Raw genomic sequence first — 21,373 nt, 5'->3', positions numbered from 1 at the left:
GAATTGGAATTGCTAGGTCAAAGGGAATGAGCAGTTTTTTTGCTCTTTAGGCATAGTTCCGTATTGCTCTCCAGAATGGTTGGATCTGTTTACAACTCCACTAATAGTATATTAATGTCCCAATTTTCCCACAACCTCTCCAACATTGATCATTTTCCCTTTTAGTCATCTTAGCCAATCTGATAGGTATGAGGTGATACCTCATAGTTTTAATTTGCATTTCTCTAATCAGTAATAATTTGGTATTCGTATCCTTTCACCATTTATCAAATGGGGAATGTCCTTTATCAGAATCCCTAGTAATGAAAATTGTTTGCCAGCTTTCTGTTTCTCTTCTAATTTTGGGCAACATTGGTTTTATTAGTTTCATCATTCTTAATATAGTAAAAAATCATCCATTTTGCAATTTATAACGTATCTATTTCTTGTTTGGTCATAAATTTTTCCCCTTTCCATAGATCTGACAGATAGAGAATTTCTTGATCTATTCACTGATCTATGGTGCAGCATTTTATGTCTAAATCCTGAACCCATTTCAACCTTATTTTGGTGTAGGGTATGAGATGTGAGTCTAGGCCTAGTTTTTGCCATACTACATTCCAGTTTTCCCAACAATTTTTGTCAGCTAGTGAGTTCTCTCAAAAGCTGAAGTCTTTGGGTTTTCCAAATAGGAGATTGCTGTAGTCATTTACTGCGGTTTCTTTTGAAGCAATTCTAATCTACTGATCAGTGATTCTAACCTGTACCAGGCAGTTTTGATGATGGCTGCTTTATAGTACAGCTTTAAATCTGGTAGAGCTAGGCCACCTTCCTTTACTTTTCTTTTTTTAGGTTTTTGCAAGGCGAACGGGGTTAAGTGGCTTGCCCAAGGCCACACAGCTAGGTAATTAAGTGTCTGAGACTGGATTTGAACCCAGGTACTCCTGACTTCAGAGCCTGTGCTTTATCCACTACGCCACCTAGCCGCCCCCTTTACTTTTTTTTAACAGTTTCCTTGAAATTCTTGACCTTTTGTTGCTCCAGAGGAATTTTGTTACTATTTCTTCTAGCTTGGTAAAATAATTGTTAGTTTGATTGGAATGAATGGCAGTCTTAAGTTCATCAGAATGTCTTTGTGTCACAGTATTGCTGAGAAAAGCTAAATTATTCTCAGCTAATCATCCCATAATACTGTTGTTACTTTTTACACAGTATGTTTCATTTTGCATCAGGTCAGATAAGTCTTTCCAGGTTTTTCTGAAATCTGCCTGCTCATCATTTCTTTTTGTCTTTGAGAACATTTTTTTTATTTTTCACTGCTTTTTCAGACCCATGACAAGTTCTTGCAGGTACACACATCCAATGCTGTACTCTTCTCTTAGCTAAAGACAATGAAAACAAAACCAATGATAAAATACCCTCCTCTATTCTGTACTCTCAATAAAATGCATAGTACAGTCGACAGATATCTTGTGGCATCTTCTGCAGAAAACTTAAAACTGGGACATAAAGTGAGGACACACACCATCTAGTGGTCGGGTTAAGACTTCACAGCCAGTGTCCGTGACCAGCAAAGGTGTGCTCAAGCTGAGCAGAGCGCTTCCCGTCTCTAGTCACAGCTGTCCAGCCATCTGGCCAGGTTTCATCTTACCATCCACCTTCACAGATCATAGGTTCAATTGTAAATACATGATCGGGCTTCATGACTCCAACTGCTTTATTTTTGGCATAATGTGGGACATTGGGGGCTGTATGGAAAAGCTTATGGATTCCATGGCCGCAATAGCTTCGAACAACTGAAAAACCATTTGCTTGAACATGCTCCTGAATAATGTTCCCCAGTTCTCTGTATCAAACTCCAGGTTTCACTGCATCAGTTGATTTGCATGAGACACTCAAAAATTGTCTGAACCAGCTTTCTTGCACTGTCATCCACTTCTCCAACAAAAAATGTTTCATTCAGGTCCCCATGATAACCATTTCGATAGATAGTGATACCCACATTAACAATATCACCATCTTGCAAGGGTCTCCTGTCTGGAATTCCATGGCAGATCACTTCATTTACTGAAGTACAACATGACTTAGGAAAATTATAATAATTCAATGGAGGATAGCAATTTCTTGCAATGCAAGTTAAATGGACAGCATGATCTATTTCTTCAGTAGTTACACCTGGTTTAACCATCATTACAGCAACATCCAACACTTCCCTCGCAAACTGCATGCCTTCTAAATTGTCAGAGGAAAGTATTTTTATTTGAGAAGTACCTTTGAGAGCCTGTTCAGATTCAGACATTCCTAAAAGATGATCAGCATAATCAGGTCTCTGGATGTAACTTGGCACTGGTCTTGTTGGCATCAGGGGATAATGTGGTCTAAGTTTACCAGTATATCTATAACCTGCCCAAAGATCTGTGTTAATATCACCTTCCACAGTCCAAGAAGAAATTTCTTGTTTTGCTTTTTCATCTTTCATTTCTTGTGAAGTAACTTGTGAGTGGCCCAGCTTCCCTTAAAACACTCTTGAGAGCAGAAGTAGGAGCCCTGGATCCCCAGCTTGATGCAGGTGGAGCACTGAAGCTTGGCCTCGCTGCTGCAGCCCGCTGTCTCTCACACACAGCTCTCCACGGCCGCCATGCTGCTGCCACCGGGGCCACATGAGCTCCGCTTGCTCATCATTTCTTATGGAGCAATAATATTCCATTATATTATATACCACAACTTGTTCAGGAATTCCCCAATTGATGGGCATCTCTTCAATTTCTAATTCTTTGCCACTACAAAAAGAGCTTCAATGAATATTCTTGTACATGTGGGTTTTTCCCCTTTTTTGGTGATCTCTTTGGGATATAGAACTAATAGTGGCATTGCTGGATCAAAGGTTATGCACAGTTTTATAACCCTTTGAGCATAATTCCACATTTCTCTCCAGAATGGTTGGATCAGTTCACAACTCCACCAACAATGCATTAGTGTCCCAGTTTTCTCACATCCCCTCCAATATTGATTATTTTCCTTTCTAGTCATGTAGGCCAGATAGAAGAGGTGGTTACCTCTGAGATTTTAATTTACCTTTTTTCTTTTTATTCTTTTTTCTTTCTTTCTTTATATCCATATGCACATGTATATTTTTAAGTTACAAAATTTCCTTCCATTCCCCCTCCCCTCAAGCAGCAAACAGGTTTAGTATTATACATATATATTTTGATAAACATATTTACAGATTAGTCATTTTTGCTATGAATCAGGATTAAGGGAAAGAGATACAGAAGAGATAATTTTTATAAAGTGTTCATCAGATTTTGCCTTTTTCTAATCAAGTGTCACTTAAAGGGCAGCTACATGGCACAGTGGGTAGAGCATATCTGAAATTATGATTGCTACCCTTGCCTTCTTTATTTCAGCTGAAGCATAATAGATTCTGCTCCAGTCCTTCATTTCAACTCTGTGTGTGTCCTTCTGTTCCCTTGTACATAACATACTGTTGAATACTGGTTTCTCATCCATTCTGCTAATCACAAGTTTGTTTTGCTTTTGGCATTGCCTTTCTCAATTCCCTCTTCTCCTTATCATCACTCTTTCCCAAACTCTCCTATTCATTTTCCCTCCTATCTTTCTTCTGAGTAACAGATTTCTCTAAGCAACTGACTATATACACATAATATATGCACATTTTCCCCTCTGACCCACTTTCCCTTCCACTCCCCCATCACTGTAAACATTATTCTTTATCCACCTCCTTCTTTGTGAAAAAACTTACCCCATTCTACTCTTTCACCTTCTCCCAATGATTCCCTCTCACCCCTACATTCTCTCTTTTAAAAATCATTCCAATGAAACTGATTCACACTCAAACCTTTACCTATGTAAACACCTTTTAATTGCCCTTATAATAATAAAGTTCTTAGGAAATATATTATCATCTTCTTGCAACAGAATATAAACAGTTGAGTTTTATTGAGTACTTTGAGTACTTTATGATTACCTTTTTTTTTTTTTTAAGATTTTTTCAAGGCAATGGGGTTAAGTGGCTTAGGCTATACAGCTAGGTAATTGTTAAGTGTCTGAGCCCATATCTGAACTCAGGTCCTCCTGACTCCAGGGCCTGTGCTCCATCCACTGAGCCACCTAGCGACCTATGATTACTTTTTTTTTTACTTTTTTATGCTTTTCTTGGGTCTTTTGATGTTTGAATGTCAAATTTTCTATTCAGCTCTGGAGAAATACAATAAATTTGAGCTTCTTGGCCTTGAAGCTGCTCCTTCAAGGACATATATATTTGGAGTGAATTCTGTCATTTGAATCTTTTTGTAATGGTTAGCGTCCTTTTGGTAGGCTTCCGATAAAAAGGTGCAGACATTCAGTATCTCCAAACCCACCAATAATGTGAATGCTTGAAGTCCTCTATTTCATTAAATATTCATTTCCCCACCCCTCCCTGACCCATTTCTTTGAATAATTATCTTCAGTTTTGCTGGGTAGGTTATTCTTGACTGTAATCCTATCTCATTTGCCCTCTAAGTTTTCTGCTCCTTTAATGTAGAAGTTGCTAATTCTTGTGTAATCCTAACTGTGGCTCTGTAATATCTGAATTGTTTCTTTCTGGTTGCTTGCAACATTTTCCCTTTGACCCAAGAGCTTTAGAATTTGGCTATCCTATTCCTGGGAATTTTCATTTTGGGGATTGCTTTCAGGAGGTCATTGGTGGATTCTCTTTTTTTTCCAAGTTAAATATATTTCCACATTAGTCATGTTGTGAAAGAAGAAATAGAACAAAAGGGAAAAAACATGAGAAAGAAAAAACAAAAAACAAACTTAAAAAACATGAAAATAGTATGCTATAGTTGGCATTCAGACTTCATGGTTCTTTCTCTGGATGTGGATGGCATTTACTGTCAAAAATATTTTGAAATTGTTTTTTATTATTCTGTTGTTGAGAAGAACTGAGTCTATCAGTTGATCATCACACAATGTTGTTAATGTATAAAATATTTTTCTGGTAAAGGACCCACATATACATAAATATAGCAGCTCTTTTTTAGTGGCAATGAATTGGAAAAGGAGGGGATGTCCATTAATATGGGAATGACCAAACAAGTTATGATATATGAAAGTAGGGAACACATTGTTCTGTAAGAAATCATGAAGGACCAGACTTCACAAAAGTCTGGAAAGACTCATAAGACCTGATTTTGAATGAAGTCAGCAGAACCAGGAGAACACTGTTTACATTTTAGGATCAAGTATGATGCACTCAGCATTGCTGAGAAGAGCTAGGTCATTCGCAGATGATCATCCTGTAACATTGCTGCTACTTTGTATCCAGCATCTTTCCCATTCCATCTGCTCATGTAAGTCTCTGACTGAGAGTATCCTGCTCCTAATTGATGCTAACAGAACAGCATTTCATCTCAATCACCTATCACAATTTGTTCAGCCATTCCCCAACTGCTGGGCATCCCCTCAATCTCAACTCCCCACCACCAGAAGAGAGCTGCTAGAAATATCTCTATACATATAGATTCTTTTGTTCCAGTTTTTCATCTCTTCTGATAGTGGCACGGTTAGGCTGAAAGGTAGGCACGGTCTTTTAGCCCTTTGGGCATAGTCCCAAACTGCTCTTCAGAATGGTTGAATTGGGGCAGCCAGGTGGTACAGTAGATAGAGCACTGGCCCTGGAGTCAGAAGGACCTGAGTTCAGATCTGATCTCGGGCACTTAATAATTGCCTAGCTATATGACCTTGGGCAAGTTACTTAAGCCCACTGCCTTGGAAAAACCAAAAACAAACAAAAAAGAATGATTGAATCATCCCACAACTCCTCCCAAGGGACCTCAATTTCCCTACATCCCTTCCAACATTTGTCATTTTCTCCTGTCCTATAAGCCAGTCCAATACCTATAAGGTTGTACCTCAAGACTGTTCGAACCCACATTTCTCCTATACATAGTGAGTTAGGACATTTAAAAACTATTTTTTTTTAGGTTTTTTTTTGCAAGGCAAATGGGGTTAAGTGGCTTGCCCAAAGGCCACACAGCTAGGTAATTATTAAGTGTCTGAGACCAGATCTGAACCCAGGTACTCCTGACTCCAGGGCCAGTGCTTTATCCACTACGCCACCTAGCTGCCCCTAAAAAAATTTAAATAGATTGTGTTGATAACCTTATCTGAAAATGTCATATCTCTTGATCATTTATCAATTGTGGCTCTTTTTTTTTAAATAAATTTGACTTAGGTCTATATGTTTGAGAAATGAGATCTTTATCAGAGAAACTTGTTTCAATAATTTTTTTCACAGTTGCTGTTGCTAGCTGTATTTCCCTCCATCCTATTCCCCTCACCCCCATTTATTCTCTTTTCTTCTTTTACCCTGACCCTTCTCATAAGTGTGTTGCATCTGACTATTCTATCCAATGATCTTCCTTCCCTTCTATCACCTACATCCCCCTCCCCCCCCCATTCCCCTTTCTCTATTCCTTTCCCCTCCTATTTTCCTTTAGGGTAACCAATTGAGTATGTATGTTATTCTCTCTTTGCTCTTTGAGCCAATTCAGATGAAAGTAAGTCTCACTCATTCCCTTTTACCTCTCCTCTCTTCCGTAAAAGCTTTTTCTTGCCCCTTTTATGTGAAGTAACTTACCCCATTCTAGCTCTCCTTCCCCTTTCTCTCAGTACAGTCCTTTCTGACCATTAGTTTCATCTTTTTAATATATTATACCTTCAAATTCCAGTCCCTATTGTGACTTATCTGTATACTCTACTTTTAACTTCCCATGCAGGGAATATAAGCAGTTCAATATCATTAAATTACTTTTGATTTGCTTTTCTAGTTTACCTTTTTTATGCTTCACTTGAGTCTTTTATTTGAAGAGCAAACTTTCTGTTCACCTCAGGTCATTTCATCAGGAAAGTTTGAAAGTCCTCTATTTCATTCAATGCCCATCTTTTCCCCTGAAAGAATTTGGTTCAGTTTTGCTCAGTAGTTGATTCTTAGTTGTAATCCAGGCTCTTTTGCTTCTGGAATATCATATTCCAAGCCCTACAATCCCTTAATGTAGAAGCTTCTAAATCCTGTGTAATCCTGACTATATGTGCATGATATTTGAATTGTTTCTTTCTGACTGTTGGCAATATTTTCTCCTTGACCTGGAAGTTCTGAAACTTAGTTATAATATTTCTTGTAGTTTTCATTTTGGGATCTCTTTCAGGAGGTGATCAGTGGATTCCCTCAATTTTTTTTCTTTTACTTTCTACTTCTAAGATATCATGGGCAGGTTTTTCTGGATAATTTCTGGAAAAATGATGTCTAGGCGCAAAATTTTTTGATCATGGCTTTCAGGTAGTTCAATAATCTTTAAATTATCTCTTCTGGATCTGTTTTTCAGGTCATTTGTTTTTCCAATGAGATAGTTAACATTTTCTTCTAGTTTTTCATCCTTTTGGTTTTGTTTTATTGTTTCTTAATTTCTCACAAAGTCATTATCTTGCCTTCATTCCATTCTGCATTTGAAGGAATAATGTTCTTCAGTATTTCCTTTTCCATTTGACCATTTTTGCTTTTTAAGGCATTCTTTTCCTCATTGGCTTTTTGGTCCACTTTTTGCATTTGACACAATCTGACTTTTAAGATGTAATTTTCTTCATTATTTTTTGTTATCTCCTTCTCTAAGTTGCTTACTTGGTTTTCATGATTTTCCCTCATAGCTCTCATTTCTCTTCCCAATTTTTCCTCTACCTCCCTTACTTGATTTTCATAATCTTTTCTGAGCTCTTCCATAGCCTGACACCAATTCATATTTTTCTTGGAGGTTTTGGATTCCAAAGCTTTGTTTTCTTCTGAGTGTGTATTTTGATCCTCCATAGGAACAAAGTAATTGTCTATGATCAGATTTTGTCTTCTGTTGTTTGCTCATTTCCCTAGCCTATGACTTAATTTTAATTCTTTATTAAGATGGAGTCTGCTTCCAGGGTGAAGGACTCACTGTCCTGAATTTTTGAGGGTTTTTGTAACGATTTTCAGGGACACCCTTCAGGGACCTGCAAGTTTTCACTTCTTCCAAGATCTTATGAGAGGCTATGACTGCTGTCCTGGCCTGTGCTCTGGTCAGTGGATGAACACAGGCACTCCTTCCTGTCCTGGAATCGTGAGGAGAGTCCCTGTTCTATTGCAGGCAGTACATTTCATTGTGCTTCTGCTCCTTTTCCTGAGACTGGGACACCAGACTTCGACCTGGCTCTGAATAAAGCAGAATCCTGTAGGGACTCTCCCTACAGGGAGCCCCAGGGATAGCAAAGAGACTCCTGTAATCTCCCTCAACCCCCTTACTGTTCATGGGCTGAGCTCTCTTGAAGCTCTCCAGGGCTGCTACTGGTCCCTAGGGGTCAGGTCTAGCTTGAGGCCTGCTCTGGACTGGGCTCCCCTGTCACTCTGATGTGGGAGAGTTTTCCCCTCTGACCTTCCAAGTTATCTTTGGCAGTACCTGACATGATAAATTTTGAAGTTGTCATTGCTCACAGACCCAGGTACCCTTGATCTGTTCCTGGATGTCTGGAGCTGGTTTATTCCAACAGTCCCAGCTGTGTTGCAACCCTTTCTAACCCTGGTGCAACAGACCCTTCCCGCAGATCTTCCAAATTGTCTTGGGTTGGAAAATTGTTTCACTCAGTTTTGGGGGGATTTCTGCCACTCTAGAATTTAGTTAGAATCATTTTTTTTTGCTAGGCAATAGGATTAAGTGTCTTGCCCAAGGTCACCCAGCTAAGTAATTATTAAGTGTCTGAGGCTGGATTTGTAGAATAATTATTTAAAGGTATTTTGAGTGATTTGGGGGAGAGCTTGTGGGAATCTCTGTCTTTACTCTGCCATCTTGGCTCTGAGACTTTCTCCACCCACTTTCTCTTTTTCTCTTTCTTTGAAAGAAAGTCAGATTTACATTTAATTTGAGGAAAGACTTCCTAACATAATGTAGTGGGTTCCTCAGGAAAGTTTTGTTTTCTTGGAAAATATTCAAGAGAAGTTTGAGTGACTGCTTGTTGGGCTTGCTGTAATGAAGGGGCATGCATGGAATTAGTTTTAATGTCTTTAACTGGATTTCAATATAATAGATTTCCCTTGTAACCCAATGTAGTTTATTTTACATATGTCAAAAAACTCTGAGAAAGGGTTACTAGGCTTCTTCAAACTACCAAGGAGCCCAGGAAGCAAAAATGGTGATTAATCCCTGATGTAGGGTATTTCTGTACCTTATTAGAGTAGCCCTGAAGGTTTTTTGTGTCTATGAATACTGGATCTTATATCTGACAGAGACCATTTCTTTCTTAGATTCAGGGTATGAGTCAACAACCCCTATTTCAAAAAGCAACTTCAGCATCAAAGAAAAAGAGTGAGTTGTTCTTAGACAGTTGAGTTGATTTATTTTGTATGTTACTATCTCTTGTTTTACTGAAAAGAAAAAGTAAGATATCTCAGAGTCAGCTGGGCCCAACCCAAAGAGGCCAGACAGTTGATTCTTCCATCTTGGGGCTCATGGTTGTGACCCTTCTTGGGTGAGAAGCCCAATCCCCAAGGAATCTACCTATGTCAGTATCCTCAAGAAATGGATCATCCCAGGGCAGCTAGGTGGCACAGTGGATAGAGCACTGGCCCCAGATTCGGGAAGACCTGAGTTCAAATGTGACTTCAGACACTTAATAATTACCCAGCTGTGTGACCTTGGGCAAGTCACTTAACACCATTACCTTGTTTAAAAAAAAGAAATGCATCATTCAAACTATATATATATATATGTATATATATATATATATATATATATATATATATATACATATATATATATAGGAGGTGGAGGCGGGGTGGTTCAGGGTGAAGGCAGTAGGATATAGTAGAGAGAATGTTGGATTTATTGTCAGGAAACCCAACAGTCTCACTTACAACATCTAAGAGCTGTGCAACTTTGGTGTTGTGAGTAAAATGGCAAGAAAGGCATGCTGAGACAAAATTTCCTCCAGGGCAAGATAACATTTTGTTAATAACGATTAACTATTCTGATAGTTAAAATGGGCTCCAAAGGTATCTTTCTCTGATGTAATTTCATATAGAACCAATCTTTAGGCTGTAAGGGAGTGACAGTTCATTGAAAGCTCTGGGCAATATATCTAGGCTGTACAATTCAATTATCATCAGTCACATGAAGAATTGCATTCAAAGGATTTAAAGTGGAAATATTGGTTCTCTTACAAGTCTTCCTATGGATTTCCCATGAAACCATTGACTGGGTTCAGTTTTACATAATTAGGATGGGTTTCCCACGGGCTGAACACTTCCATAGTGTTCTTAATAAACCATCATCAATTAATGCAGAAGTCAATGATTGTTTACCTCAGTTGAAATCAATCTGTTCCTAACTGAAGTTCCAACTGAAGAAGTCTTTTTTTTTTTAGGTTTTTTTCAAGGCATGGGATTAAGTGGCTTGCCCAAGGCCACACAGCTGGGTAATTATTAAGTGTCTGAGGCCGGATTTGAACTCAGGTACTCCTGACCCCGGGGCAGGTGCTCTATCCACTGTGCCACCTTAACTGAAGAAGTCTTGAATGCTATTAAGCTCCTTTCAAGTGCAAAGCACCTAGTGCTGATTCTATTCCAGCTGATGTTTACAAAGTGGGGGGGGGGGTCTATTACTCATCTAAAAGTTGACTGAAATTTTCCAGGTATGGAGTTTAGGGTTGGGAAATATAACCAATAAAATCTAAGGTACAGCAGATCAGCTGAATTCATAGGGCTAATTAGTCTGGAATCCCAACTTATTCTGGCATTCAAGGCCTCCTTCCCCTACCCATGCCCTCCACTCAAGTTACCATGGCACCCCACTCCCATTCTATGTATTTGCCAGTATTAAAGGTGCATAGAAAGTCTTTGGTTTTTGTTCATTTTTGTTCAAACTGTTCCTCCTCCCCTGTTCTATTCTATTCTACACCCCTCTCCACTCTTCTTATTTCTCCCCTTCCTTCAGCACCTACTTCAGGTCCCATCTACTTCTTTTTTTTTTTTAGTTTTTTTTTTTTTTTTGCAAGGCAAATAGGGTTCAGTGGCTTGCCCAAAGCCACACAGCTAGGTAATTATTAAGTGTTTGAGGCTGGATTTGAACTCAGGTACTCCTGACTCCAGGGCCGGTGCTCTATCCACTGCACCACCTAGCTGCCCCCTGTTATTCTTTACATTGTTTCCATGGTATGCATTGATCTAAGTTGAATGTGATGAGGGAGAAAGCATATCCTTAAGGGGGAAAAAATAAAGTATAAGAGATAGCAAAATTACATAATAAGACAATTAAAAAATTAAATTAAAGGTACAGAGAAAGTCTTTTGTCTTTGTTCAAACTCCACAATTCTTTCTCAGGATACAGATGGCATTCTTCATCGCAGATATCCCCAAATTTGTGCGTGATTGTTGCACTGATGGAGTGAGAAAGTCCATTAAGATTGATCTGTGTTGCTGTTAGTGTGTACAGTGTTTTTCTGGTTCTGCTCATCTCCATCAGCATCAGCATGCAAATCCAGGCTTCCCTGAATTCCCGTCCCTCCTGGTTTCTAATAGAACAATAGTGTTCCATCACATATATATACCACAGTTTGCTAAGCCATTCCCCAATTGAAGGACATTCATTTCAAATTCTTTGCCACCACAAACAGGGCTGCTATGAATATTTTCGTACAAGTGATGTTTTTACCCTTTTTCATGATCTCTTCAGGGTATAGACCCAGTAGTGGTATTGCTGGATCAAAGGGTATGCTCATTTTTGTTGCTCTTTGTGTGTGTTTTATCATCTCTTTTAATTACATTTGTTTTTTGCTTTAACTTTGTTGAGATCATAATTGCTACCCCGGCTTTCTTTATTTCAGCTGAAGCATAATGATTCTTCTCTATTTTTATTTTAAATAATACGTAATTTTTCTATTTCAAGCACATTTCTTATAAACATTATCAAATTCAGTTTTTTTATTTTATTTTTAATTCTCATTTTGTACAAATGTTTTTTACATTAATAAAATATTCTTGTTTAAGAGTAAACAAAATACCCCTCCCCTCCCATGAATATAGACTTGCTTGGGTGATAAAGTAAAGGGGAGAGAAAAAAATTAAAATTAAAAAAATAATAGTAATTGTAGGTATGGCCAGGTGGTGCAATGGACAAAGCACCAGCCCTGGAGCCACGAGCACCGGAGCCCACATCCAGCCCCATAGACCCAACAATCACCCAGCCATGAGACATGCAAGCCATCCAATCCCTACTGCCCTGCAAAAACCAAAAAGAAGGGGAAAAAAAGACCCAAAATAAAATAAAATAGTAATCATAGTAAGGGTGGCTGGGTGGCAGACAGAGCATTGGCCCCTAAGCCAGGAGCACCCGGGTCCAAATTCGGCCTCAGACACCCAAAGATCACCCTGCTATGTGACCCCAGGCAGGCCACCCAGCCCCACTTGCCCTGCACCCTCCCTCAAATAATAATAGTAAAAAATGTGCTTCAGTCTGTGTTCCAACACCAACAACTCTGTCATGGATGGATCGCATTCTTTATGGTAAGTCCATCGCAAAAGTTACTTCCATATTTTTCCAACGTTGCCATTGCTGATCGCAACTCCCTCCTTTCTTATTTCTCCATTACTATGTACTATATTTTCTCTCTCCTTTCACTCTGACTCTGCTGTAGGGTCGCTGAGTGGCACAGCAGCCAGATCCCTGGTCCTGGGGCCAAGAAGCCCTGAGCCCCCATACCACCCCTTAGGCCCAGAATCCACCTGTCCCTATGGTCCTGGACAGGCCTTCCAATCCCAGCCCCTTGCAAGAAGTAAAAAAGAAAATGTGTTATATCTGACCACGCTTCCCCCATGATCCATCCTGTCCTCCTTTATTCACATCCCCACCCCTTCCCCCTGCTCCCCCCCTCCTTCTTACTCCAGATGTCTATACCCCATTGAGTATATATGCTGTTTCCTCTCCTAGCCATCTCTGATGAGAGCAAAGGTTCCCTCATTCCCCCTTGCCTCCCCCATTCCGTATCATTGCAATAGCTCATTGTAATAAAAAAAAATCTTATTATATGAAATATCTTGGCCTATTCCCCCTCTCCTTTTTATTTCTCCCATTACATTTCCCTTTTTTTCTATTGACTCCTTTTTTTACACCATATTTTATCTTCAAATTCAACATTCTCCTATGCTTCAACTATAAAAACTCCCTCTACCTGTTCTATTAACTGAGAAGGTTCATATGAGTTTTATCAGTGTCATTTTTTCTATGCAGGAATACATGCAGTTCATCATCATTAAGTCCCTCAAATTTCCCCCCTCTTCCAATCTCCATGCTTCACCTGAGTCCTGTATCTGAAGATCAAACCTTCTGTTCAGCTCTGGCCATTCCAAAAGGAACCTTTGAAATTCCCCTGGTTCATTGAAAATCCATCTTTTTTCCCTGGAAGAGGACATTCATCCTTTCTGGGTAGTTCATTCTTGCCTGCATTCTAAGCTCTTTTGTCTTCCAGTATATTATATTCCAAGCCCTACGAGCTTCCAATGTAGTTGCTGCTAAGTCCTGTGTGATCCTGGCTACAGCTCCACGATATTTGAACTGTGCCCTTCTGGCTGCTTGTAATATTTTCTCTTTGACTTAGGAGTTCTGGAACTTGGCTATAATATTCCTAGGGGTTGTTTTTTGGGGATCTCTTTCTTGGGGGGATCAGTGGATTCTCTCCATTTCTATTTTGCCCTCTGCTTCTAGAATATCAGGGCAATTTTCCTGTAGTAATTCTTTGAAAATGATGTCAAGGCTCTTTTCCTGATCATGACTTTCAGGTATTCCAATAATTTTTAAATTATCTTTCCTAAGTCTGTTTTCCATATCAGTTGTTTTTTTCAATGAGATATTTCACATTTTCTTCTAATTTTTCATTTTTTTTTGTTTTGAAGTATTGATTCCTGATTTCTGGTAAATTCATCAATCTCCCTGAATTCTATTCTTTGTCTGAAGGATTTGTTCTCCTCAGAGAGTTTTCTTATCTCTTTTTCCATCTGGCCAATTTTGCTTTTTAAGGCATTCTTCTCCTCAATAACTTTTTGAACTGTTTTATCCATTTGACCTAAGCTGATTTTTAACATGCTATTTTCTTCAGCATTTTTTTGGATTTCCTTGACTAAGCTGCTGACTTCATTTTCATGTTTTTCCTGGATCTCTCTCCTTTCTTTTCCCAGTTTTTCTTCCAACTCCCTCATTTGATTTTTTATTTTTTTATTTTTTATTTTTATTAAAGATATTATTTGAGTTTTACAATTTTCTCCCAATCTTGCTTCCCTCCCCCCCACCCCCACCCCACAGATAGCACTCCGTCAGTCTTTACTTTGTTTCCATGTTGTACCTTGATCCAAATTGGGTGTGATGAGAGAGAAATCATATCCTTAAAGAGAACAGAATTCTCAGAGGTAACAAGATCAGACAATAAGATATGTGGTTTTTTTTTCTCCAAATTAAAGGGAATAGTCCTTGTACTTTGTTCAAACTCAACAGCTCCTTATCTGGATACAGATGGTACTCTCCTTTGCAGACAGCCCAAAATTGTTCCCGATTGTTGCACTGATGGAATGAGCAGTCCTTCAAGGTTGAACATCACCCCCATGTTGCTGTTAGGGTATACAGTGTTTTTCTGGTTCTGCTCATCTCACTCAGCATCAGTTCATGCAAATCCCTCCAGGTTTCCCTGAAATCCTGTCCCTCCTGGTTTCTAATAGAACAATAGTGTTCCATGACATACATAGACCACAGTTTGCTAAGCCATTCCCCAATTGAAGGACATTTACTGGATTTCCAATTCTTTGCCACCACAAATAGGGCTGTTATAAATATTTTTGTACAAGTAATGTTTTTACCCTTTTTCCTCATCTCGTCAGAGTATAGACCCAGTAGTGGTATTGCTGGGTCAAAGGGTATGCACATTTTTGTTGCCCTTTGGGCATAGTTCCAAATAGCTCTCCAGAAGGGTTGGATGAGTTCACAGCTCCATCAACAGTGTAGTAGTGTCCCAGATTTCCCACATCCCTTCCAACAATGATCATTATCCTTCCTGGTCATACTGGCCAATCTGAGAGGTGTGAGGTGGTACCTCAGAGAAGCTTTAATTTGCATTTCTCTAATAATTAATGATTTAGAGCATTTTTTCATATGGCTATGGATTGCTTTGATCTCCTCATCTGTAAATTGCCTTTACATATCCTTTGACCATTTGTCAATTGGGGAATGGCTTTTTGTTTTAAAAATATGACTCAGTTCTCTGTATATTTTAGAAACGAGTCCTTTGTCAGAATCATTAGTTGTAAAGATTGTTTCCCAATTTACTACTTTTCTTTTGATCTTGATTACATTGGTTTTATCTGTGCAAAAGCTTTTTAATTTAATGTAATCGAAATCATCTAACTGGTTTTTAGTGATGTTCTCCAACTCTTCCTTAGTCATAAACTGCTCCCCTTTCCATAGATCTGACAGGTAGACTAGTCCTTGATCTTTTAATTTGCTTATAGTATTGTTTTTTATGTCTATGTCCTGTAACCATGTGGGTCTTATCTTGGTAAAGGTGTGAGGTGTTGGTCTAATCTAAGTTTCTTCCATACTGACTTCCAATTATCCCAGCAGTTTTTATCAAAGAGGCAGTTTTTATCCCAGTGGCTGAACTTTTTGGGTTTATCAAACAGCAGATTACTATAATCCTCTCCTGCTTTTACACCTAGTCTATTCCACTGGTCCACCACTCTATTTCCTAGCCAATACCAAACAGTTTTGATGACTGATGCTTTTTATAATATAGTTTTAGATCGGGTAGTGCTAAGCCACCTTCGTTTGCATTTTTTTTCATTAAGCTCCTGGCAATTCTTGACTTTTTATTTCTCCATATGAATTTACTTACAATTTTTTCTAACTCATTAAAGTAATTTTTTGGAATTTTGATTGGTAGGGCACTAAACAGATAGTTTAGTTTTGGTAGAATTGTCATTTTTATTATATTAGCTCTCCCTATCCATGAGCAATTGATATTTGCCCAGTTATTTAAATCTGATTTAATTTGTGTGAGAAGTGTTTTATCATTGTTTTCAAAAAGATTGTGAGTCTGTCTTGGCAAATAGACTCCCAAATATTTTATATTGTCTGAGGTTACTTTGAATGGGATTTTTCTTTCTAGCTCTTCCTGCTGTTTCTTGCTAGTCATATATAAGAAAGTTGAGGATTTATGGGGGTTTATTTTATAACCTGCAACTTTGCTAAAATTGCTAATTGTTTCCAGTAGTTTTTTAGATGATTTCTTGGGATTCTCTACGTAGACCATCATGTCATCTGTGAAGAGTGAGAGTTTTGTCTCTTCCTTCCCAATTCTAATTCCTTCAATTTCTTTTTCTTCTCTAATTGCTGAAGCTAACATTTCTAATACAATATTGAATAGTAGTGGTGATAATGGGCATCCTTGTTCCACCCCTGATCTTATTGGGAATGCCTCTAGCCTCTCCCCATTGATTATAATGCTTGTTGATGGTTTCAGATAGATACTGCTAATTATTTTAAGGAACAGTCCATTTATGCCTATACTCTCTAGTGTTTTTAATAGGAATGGATGCTGTATTTTGTCAAAAGCTTTTTCAGCATCTATTGCTATGATCATATGATTTCTGATAGGTTTGCTGTTGATATAATTGAGTATACTTACAGTTTTCCTAATATTGAACCAGCCCTGCATTCCTGCGATAAATCCTACTTGATCATAATGTATTATCCTAGTGATGACTTGTTGTAGTCGTTTTGCTAAGATTTTATTTAGGATTTTTGCATCTATATTCATCAGGGAAATAGGTCTATAATTTTCTTTCTCTGTTTTAACTCTTCCTGGTTTAGGTAACAGTACCATATTGGTTTCATAGAAAGAGTTAGGCAGAGGTCCATCTTTCCCTATTTTTCCAAAGACTTTATATAGGATTGGAACCAATTGTTCCTTAAATGTTTGGTAGAATTCCCTCATTTGATTTTCAAAGTCTTTTTTGAGCTCTGTCATAGCCTGAGCCCAATATCTGTTTTTCTTGGAGTCTTTAGATGCAGGAGCTTGTGCTTCCTCATCTTCAGACTGAGTATTTTGATCCTTCTTGGGCTCATTTGCAAAATATTTCTCAATGGTCTTTCTCTTGTTTCTCTAATTGCTCATTTTCCCAGCCTGGGCCTGGTTTTGGGGTGCTTCCTGAGCTTTTGGGACACTCCCACAAGGGTCTCAGTGTGTGAGGCTTTGTCCTCCCTCCTGGTCTGTGAATGACCAGAAGCGCCCCCCTCTGCCACAGGGCTGAGGTGGGGGGGGGGCCCTGCTGTTCTATGGGGGGGCCTAGACTGGGATCAGGATCTGAATGTAGTCAGAACCCCAGAGTCCTGTTCCAGGGGCAGAGGACAGAGCTCTGCTCTCTCTCTTCACTCCCCTCCCTCAGCTCAGTGGGCTCATGCCCTGGGGGCTCCTGCTTACTGGCTCCACCTGCTTCTGTTTCTGGGTCTGGGCTTCCAAAAGACCAAGCTACTAGCTGTGTGCCCTGAGGGCTGGGCTCCCCATGCTCACTCTGGCAGAGGGCCCTGCTGTTCCCCCACTTTGTGCCCGGTGCTCCCCGGGGTGCAGCTCAGGAGACTCCCCGACTTCTGTGAGCCCCGGCTCCCAGCGCCCTGGGGCTGCCTCCGGGAGGCTGAAGTTCTTTCGCTCTGGCGGGCCACCCCCTCCTGCGGGCCGCCCCTCCAACCCTGGGGAGCTGAGCCTTTCTGCTCTTTTCCAGGTTACCTTGAGTAGGAGAACTGCCTCAATGGGTCCCTTTGTGGGTTCTGTCTCTTGAAAGTTTAGTTAGAGTCCTTAGTTTCAAGTTTTATCACAGAGCGCCTAAGACTGGATCACTTCTTGTCGCCATCTTGGCTCCGCCCCACCCCCCAAAATTCAATTTTTAAACCATACTGCTGTTCTCTTTTTTTGTCCTTGACTTCGGTGTTCTGGATTTTGCCTACTATATTCCTTTCAGGAGGTGATCAATGGCTTCTTTCAGTTTCAACTTTATTGCAGATTCTAACATATCTGGGCAATTTTCCTTTATAATTTCTTGAAATATCTCTATTCTCTTTTTTAATCATGATTTTCATGTAGTTCAAGAATTCTTAAGTTATTTCTCCTTGATCTATTTTTCAGGTTAGTTGTTTTTTTATGAAATATTTCATAATTTCTTTTAATTTTTTCAGTTTTTGATTTTGTTTTATTATTTCTTGATATGCCATGGAGTGATCAGCTTCTATTTGGTTAATTTCAATTTTTAGTGTTTTATTTTCTTTAGATTTTTTTGTATCTCTTTTTCCAAATTGTTTTTGTAATATTCATGTATTGTTTCCATTTCTTTTCCCATTTTTCTTGCATAGCAATTATTTGATGGTTTTTATTTTTTAGGTTTTTGCAAGGCAAATGGGGTTAAGTGGCTTGCCCAAGGCCACACAGCTAGGTAATTATTAAATGTCTGAGACTGGATTTGAAGCCAGGTACTCCTGACTCCAGAGCCAGTGCTTTATCCACTGCGCCACCTAGCTGCCCTGTTTTCTTTTTTTCTTTTTAAATTGTATTTACTTAGGGCAATCGGTTTAAGTAACTTGCCCAGGGTCACAGAGCTAGGCAATCATTAAGGTCTGAGGCTGGATTTGAACTCAGGTTCCTCCTGACTCCAGAGCCAGTGCTCTATTCACTTTGCCATCTAGCTGCCCACACTTATTTGATTTTTAAAGCAATCTTTTTCTTTTTATATGACTTTCTTTATTCTTCTAGGAATTGTTATTGGCTTTGTGTTCAATCTGAATGTAGATGATTTCAAGTCATTGTCTTCTGAATTTGTGTATTGAGTTTGCCAGTTGCCATAGCAGATTTTTGGTCAGGTTCTTTTTTTGTTATTGGCTCATTTTCCCACCCCACTTATTGATTTCTAATAAAAACTTCCATTGCTCATATCCAGAGCTCCCAGGTAACAGAAAATATACTGTCGGCAGCCAGGAAGAAATTACTCAAGCACCAAAAAGCTCCAAGAAGGATCACACATGTTTTAGCAATTACCCCTATAAAGAAGCAAAGAATTTGGAATTTGGAACTCCAGAAGGGCACAGTTAAAAATAATTTATCCAACAAAATTGAGCATAATGTTAGTGAAATATTGACTTCTAAATGTTCCTGATGAAAGCAATGGAGAAACTAAGAAGTTCAAACAAGGAGTTAAGAAAAACATTTATTGTTATTCAGTCATTCAGTCATGTCCAACTCTTCATGTTCACATGAATTAGAGCATATCAGGTCCCTCTATCCTACCTTATCTCCTGAAGTCTGTCTAAGCTCATGTTCTTGCCACTGTCTATCCCTTTTACCCTCTGCTGTACCCTTCTCCTTTTGCCTTCAATCTTTCCAAACATCAGGGTCTTTTCCAATGAATCTTATCTTCTCATTATCTGGGCAAAGAGATTACAACAAGTTTTTATTTGTTCAGGCAGGATTTATACCAGGTAGGTAGGGATGGTTCAATATTAGGAAAATAATCAACATAATTGAACATATCAATAACAAAACCAACAGAAATCATACCATTATCTCAATAGAAGCCGAAAAAGTCTTTGACAAAATATAACATCCATTCCTATTAAAAACACCAGAGAGTAAAGGAATAAGTGGAGTTTTCCTTAAATTAATAGGCAGCATCTATTTAAACCCATCAGCAAATATTTTATGTAATGGGGATAAATTAGGAGCATTTCCATTAAAATCAGGGGTGAAATAAAGGATATCCATTATCACTACTACTATTCAATATTGTATTAAAAATATTAGTTTTAGGGATGGCTAGGTGGTGCATTGGATAGAGCACCAGCCCTGGAGTCAGGAGTACCTGAGTTCAAATCCGGCCTCAGACACTTAATAATTACCTATCTGTGTGACCTTGGGCAAGCCACTTAACCCAATTTGCCTTGCAAAATCCTAAAAAAAATGTTAGTTTTAGCAATAAGAGAAGAAAAAAAGAAATTTAAAGAATTAGAATTGGCAATGAGAAAGCAAAACTTTCACTCTTTGCAGATGATATGGAGGTATACTTAGAGAACTCTAGAAAATCATCTAAAAAAACTCCTTAAAACAACTTTAGAAAAATTGCAGGATATAAAATAAACCCAAATAAATTATCAGCATTTCTATATATGAACAACAAAGCCCAAGAGCAAGAGATAGAAAGAAATTTCATATAAAGTAACTGTAGACAACATAAATTACTTAGAAACCTATTTCCCAAGATATTACAAAATACTTTGCACACAAATAAAGTCGATCTAAACAATTGGAAAAATGTCAATTACTTATGGTTAGGTTGAGCTAATATAATAAAAATGGCAGTTCTATCCAAATTAATTACTTATTCAGTGCCACACTAATCAAACTAGTAAATACCTTTTTTTAAAGATTTTGCAAGGAAATGGGGTTACTTGACTTGCCCAAGGTCACATCACAGCTAAATGAGTATTAAAAGTGCTTGAGGTTGGATTTGAACTCAGGTCCTCCTGACTCTAGGGCTGGTGCTCTATCCACTGAACCACCTAGCTGCCTTCTTACCAAATAACTTTTTTCAATTATTTTTTTTTTTGCAAGGCAATGGAGATAAGTAACTTGCCCAAGATCACATGGCTAGGTAATTATTAAGAGTCTGAGGCCAAATTTGAACTCAGGTCCTCCTGACTCCAGGACCAGTGCTCTATCCACTGTGCCACCTAGCTACCCCCAAATAACTTTTACAGAGTTAGGGGGGAAAAAGTAACAAAATTCATCTGGAATAACAAAAGCTCAAGAATATCAAGGGAATCGGTGAAAAAAATGCAAAGGAAGGTGGCCTAGCTCTATCATATCTTTTTTTTTTTTTTGCAAGGCAATGGGGTTAAGTGGCTTGCCCAAGGCCACACAGCTAGGTCATTATTAAGTGTCTGAGGTCGGATTTGAACTCAGGTCCTCCTGACTCCAGGACTGATGCTCTATCCACTGCACCACCTAGGTGCCCCATATCATATCTTAAAACTATATAAAGTAGCAGTCATCAAAATTGCCTGGTACTGGTTAAGAAATAGAGTAACAGATCAGTGGATTAGGATAGGTGTAAAAGAAAGTGTAGTGATGATTACAGTAACCTCCTGTTTGGCAACCCAAAGATACCAACTTCTGGGATAAGAACTCACTATTTGTCAAAAATTGCTGGGAAAATTGGAAAATAGTATGGCAGAAACTCGACCTGGACTTACATCTCAGATCCTATACCAAAATAGGGTCAAACTAGGCCTGGATG

General features: G+C 38.7%; 1 pseudogene; it reads right to left on the bottom strand.

The window, feature by feature from the left end:
- Positions 1–1,472: 1,472 nt before the first annotated feature.
- On the bottom strand, positions 1,473–2,619 carry LOC141516629 (methionine aminopeptidase 1 pseudogene; annotated as a pseudogene).
- Positions 2,620–21,373: the final 18,754 nt, after the last annotated feature.

Source organism: Macrotis lagotis, chromosome 3 (assembly GCF_037893015.1).
Source record: "Macrotis lagotis isolate mMagLag1 chromosome 3, bilby.v1.9.chrom.fasta, whole genome shotgun sequence".
Taxonomy (NCBI): Eukaryota; Metazoa; Chordata; class Mammalia; order Peramelemorphia; family Peramelidae; genus Macrotis; species Macrotis lagotis.
This window is presented reverse-complemented; position numbering and strand designations above follow the sequence as displayed.